Genomic DNA, 6,000 nt, shown 5'->3' on the forward strand with positions numbered 1-6,000 from the left:
ATGAGGACTCAAGCCTCCACACCATACTCATTTGGGAAAAGGTTCTTTAAGTTTTGAGTATATTAAGATAATTCAAGATTCATTCTCTTTATTCCTCTTTTGTCGGAACGTGACACTCCGATCCCCTAATACTACGTGTCGGTTCGTGACCCCCGATCCCATAATACTATGTGTCGGTTCGTGACACCCGATCCCATAATACTACGTGTCGGTTCGTGACACTCGATCCCCTAATACTATGTGTCGGTTTGTGACACCCGATCCCCTAATACTATGTGTCGGTTCGTGACACCCGATCCCCTAATACTATGTGTCGGTTCGTGACACACGATCCCCTAATACTATGTGTCGGTTCGTGACACCCGATCCCCTAATACTATGTGTCGGTTCGTGACACCCGATCCATTAACCTTATTCTTTTAGTTAATCAAGCCTTCTTTTATACCAAGGCATCATCATTAATAGAGAGATTTTAAGATTTAAGATTCAACAGCCTCATCATGCTAATTCATCACAATTACATAATCATATCATGCAAGCACACAATTAAGCATATATAAGACTTTACAAAATTACCCAATACATATCATTCGCTATTAAGAGTTTTACTACGAAATAGCATAAACCATAACCTACCTCCACCGAAGAATCGTGATCGAGAAATCTACTTCCCCAATGCTCTTGCTTTCTCTTCGTTCTTCTTTCTCTCTAGCTCGTTCGTCCCTTCCTCTCTCTTTTCTTTCTATTTTTCCTTATTCAAACTCTTTTTCTTTTACCCTAATTACCATATAATTAAGTATAAAAGATGCTAATGTAACCCATTACTTATTCCAAGGTTATCTCCTTTAACCCCCAAGTAATTGAATTATTAACATTAAACCCCTAACCTTATAATTATAAGCAGGAACAATCCAAAACGCCCCTTAAAACTTTTAACAGAAATCCGAGCCAGTCAGGGTTACACAGTCTGTGACGGGCCATCGTGCCTGCGACGGTCCGTCCTGCTGAGTCGTCACAGAGTTCAGAAACTTAATTTTTATTTAATACCCTGTGACAGTCCGTCGTGCCTACGACGGTCCATCCTGCTCTTCCGTCGTGAAGTTCAGAGAGTTGTTCTCAGTACCCAATTTTTCAGAATTCTAAGTGTTTTGGAACAAGACACCCTCGACGGTCCGTCTTGCCCATGACGGTCCGTTGTGGGATCCGTCGACCCAGACAGTTATTACCAAAAATAAACTCTACTGCTCAAAGCGACTAACAGGTCGTTACAAGTTGATATGTTGTAGAATATTTTAGTTTCGCGACCTTTTAACTGGTATAATAAATGTATAATTTCACGTCTCATGAATTTTGAGTATTTGACATAATTGAAATTTAATATTTTGACACTATCTAACATGTTTGTAGAGAGGTAAATTTCTGTGTCAATTTTGTAGCAAACGAAGAAAACAAATATGATAAAAATTTAGTAATTTATATGGAAATGCACTCAAGCATATGAAATTTTTCTTCTGTTAGATTTAAGTAGTACTCGTTTTATGACTTTTTAAAGTTTTTTAATATGAACCCAAAAAAAACATGCATATTTAATATGTGTCCCCATTAAATAGTTTCAATCGTCATAATAATTTATGTCTATAAAATTATAATTTTAAAAGTAAAATACAATATAATATTATAGTAGTACTATTTTTACTGATATTTTTTTAATGATTATAATAGAGCACAAACATTTATTGTAATATTTTGATTTTCATTCAATAGAAATAATACATCCCAAGACCACACCCTAGAAGTTAGGGTATACTCTCAGATTGTAATCGGGGTACTCGACCTCTCTGAGGTCTTATACAAGCCCTTTCATATCATTCATCGCATAAAATAGTGAAAAGTAGTGCGGAATTAAAGCTTTTCACAAAACATAATATAGTTTTCAAAATCTCTTTCAAACTAATAGGAAATGCTAAGTCTCAATCACATCATTTTAAGACACAAGAATACTTGAGACACGGCCCATACGAATACTTGAGACACGGCCCTCGAGCCAAGTGAGGACATACTTCAACTTCTCTTGAACGATCTTCTAAGTTCAAGTCTTCACTTCTCAGAGCTCCTCACCTACCAAGAACTATATAGATAAATAAAAACATGGAATTAGTACAACCACATGTACTAAGTATGACATTATGCATAAAAATCATGAAAACAGATTTTTATTGGAAATATGCATCTTTTTATTTAATAATTATATATAATCAAAGAGCAAAATTTAACAACTTCGAAACACACAAGAAAACACTTAACCAAAAGTCACATTTTTATAACTCACTTTCCATGAAGCTATGTTCACTGTACAGTGAATTAATTCACTGTTACAGTGAAATACTTTACCTTCTTGTTAATCCACTTCTAGCATGTCCTTATCCCACCAAAAGCCATCCTAAGATTCACTTTAGTCACACAAAGAGAGACCTCCCATACACCCTCTCTAGATGTGCCTAAATGACCCTCAAGATTACTTATAATGAGTCACATACACACCTACAAAGTATCATAAACTTCAAGGTAAGATTCTTCTACTAAAGGTGACTCTAAGTCTCACTTGAGTGAGTCATGAAGCGACCAACCATACAATCCCTTACACACATTTAGGAGATCCTATAGACTCCTTAGAATAAAATCATTCTCACTTAACACACCAACACATAGATGATATGACATTCTCCTTTAGAAGGCTATCAAAAGACATACTTAAGTAAATCAAGAAAGATAACGTCCATAGTGACCTCTTCAAGATTACCTAAATAGTCATTAAGACTACCTAAGACTTAGATCATGTCCATAAAATCAACCACCTTCCCTAGCTAGAGTCATGCTCAAGACTTCCAAAGATAAGACACGAAGAGATCATCCTTTATGCCCTCTTCACACTTTAGCTAACAAATGATTAAGTCACTTTAGATTAGGTAATCATTTAATTATATACTCCTTAACATAAGTCATTAGTTCATTAAGATTCATACATCACATAAAGTACATTCAAATAATGGTCTTAGACAAGAACTAGAAACTCTACATAACACCTTCAAAGCGTATTGTGCAATGTCTAGATAGCATCCCATACCACCACCTAAACCTCATAAACTTCTCCAATGCTAATAGGTATTCCACATGATGAGAATAGACAATAACCGATATAGACCATGACATCAATACATGGAATCCAAATTTCTATCCTACTTTGATGAGGTTGTTCTACTTGCCAATGGTAGAACTTTGACACATCCCATGTAGGCACATGGTTAAGGAATATGAAGGGCCTCTTTATATTCTAGTCTCATCCTTACCTAGAACTACTTTCCCTTACCATACTAACTCGGTGCTAGCCTTCGTTCTCATAGAGTAATTCATACATTAGGTTCACATAAAAGGGTTCCATAACTAGTTCATAACCCAATCACATTTACCCTACCAAAGAAGGTCCACTAGGGTTACCTCACAATGGCTACAAGAAGCTCATGATGACTTTCCTAAGGATTAATATGATTCCTTCTAGCAAACTAACCTTAAGTTCATCATCCCTTTACTTTGAAGGATACCATTACGGCTTACAACTTCAACAATCTTAACCTTACCCTTAAGTCAAAGTTTTCTCATAAAAGACTCTCATAAGTTCATTTAAAGGCACATATCATTCATACCTTCAAGACTTAGAGTTCTAACACCCTAAATCAAGACATCCCATATTCATAATCATATACACATCAAGCAAGGGACATAAGTCAACAAAGACAAGACTCCACATACTTCACTTTTAGCTCATAAGGCAAGTCATTGTAGAAGCACCTAGAACCAACCTAACATCTTCAAGTCATTCTATATACTATAATAACATCAACAATGTAATCCACATAGACTCATAAAGTCAAGTAGGAATAACCAAGACTCAACCCTAACACTATACTCATAAGGCCAAAGTCATAGGCTAACATGATCACCTAAGGCAACATGGATAGAAGAATACATATATGACTTCACATGTAGATATTTTCATGCATCACATAATCAAACTACACAAATAGTCGTATTACTTCAAGTAGTTGCCAATAGGCCATAATAATCATATTGCATAAAGTAACGCCGACAAGGCCACATCAATTGCAAGTAAAGAACATAACATCACCACCATAAGTGGACCATATCAATCAGAATAGAATTCAAGTATAAAAAACATCAAAATAATTGAAATAGGGCAGCATACCCCCACATCATCCTCAACACCACAATTCAAAGTCAACATACTCAATTCGATAACACAAGACCCTTACCTATGGCCATAACCAACAATTCAACATAAAAACTACAATAATCAATGAACCAGATTAATACAATGTAACTTTATCAACCTAAAGCAACCTAGATATCAATTTACTACAATTATTACATCATTAGAAATCCTATAAAAAACTACATAAGAATTCATCAACATTAGATCAATATTAAGTAACTCAAAAACTTAGTCAAAGTCTAGGGTTCATCCTTTCATGGGATCATAGGTAATTTAGATTGAAATCATCAATACAATATCAATTATATCATAATTCAATGTTTAGAAATCATTTATGCAAGAACCAATGGTAGAATCATGAAATTGGACAATTCAACTTTAGAAAACATCTTGAGAGTTGAGCTCCTTGATGAAACAAGTTTAAAGGATCAAAAACCATACCTCAAGTATGATAATTCTTCACTTTGATGAATAATTTCCACTCAAAACGTCACCTCCAAGGTGTTCCTTGATTTGGACTTCAATGGAGACTTTGCGAGAATTCTAAGGGATATGGGGTTTTGATTTGGGTGAATGAAATATGCTAAGTGTTAAACACTTGTATACTTGTTTAAAATACCCAATATACACCTTAATAAACATCCAATACATCAATTTAGAAGTTTACAATTCACCCCTTTACTTGGCAGCAGACCTGCGCAGGAAAACAACCCTCACTGATGACCGCCCTCGATGGGGCGTCACCCCACTGACGGGCTGTGATGGCAACCGTTGGCGGGTTTAGAGACTTTCCAAGTATATCTTCCTTCTCCAGGCCAACTAAAAGAACATAACCAAACCATAACACACATAATCAAGAAGAAAACATCAATTCACAAAGTTAAGAGATTCACAACACAACAAGAAACTAGAAAACAATTCTATAACTTATTATGCTACAAGACTCACATGCTCTATTCCAAATAGTAAAAAATCATTTTTTATTTAATATCATACTTATATACATCAGTTCTAACCACATTACGACAATTTTATACCAAAGAATCAAATGGTCAATTTTCGCAAAATATTACAGTGAACTGTCACTAAGGTTGCAGTGATTTTATTCAACTTCAAAAATCCAATTTTTAGGCAATTCATTATATAAACATGCTAATATGCAAAGTAAGATCATATAAACACATCTTACAAACTAATCAAGGCTTCATAAGACACACAATGAAAGAAGTTAATAAAATTCAATTTCAACGAAACTCCTATACACCATGCACATGCAACAATTTTGAGGACTTCTATCCCATCTACAAACCATACTCCCCCACTTAGAAGGAACTCAAATCACAACAAAAGAAAGAGAAATTACCACATCATCATCACTTCCTTCTCATCCATCTTCTCCACTCTAGAACGGAGTGCATAGGAACGCCTCTTTGTTAAAGCATCATCCTTTGGAACACTAGGAGCAACTTGCTTACCCTCTCTACCTCTAGTAGCAATAATAGGACAATCTCTCACTTTGTACCATTCCTTACCACAACCAAAGCAACTTACGTACCCAATACACACTTACCATAATGTTTCTTGCCACAATTTGAACAAGTAGGCTTGCCATCCTCGGAACCACCTCCTTTCTCAACCTTGAACTTAGCACTCCTAGATTCTCCTTGAGATTGAACCTTTTTTTTAAACCTAGTTTCATATTAATCATTAGC

The sequence above is a fragment of the Solanum lycopersicum genome, chromosome 1 (genome assembly GCF_036512215.1).
Source record: "Solanum lycopersicum chromosome 1, SLM_r2.1".
Classification (NCBI taxonomy): Eukaryota; Viridiplantae; Streptophyta; class Magnoliopsida; order Solanales; family Solanaceae; genus Solanum; species Solanum lycopersicum.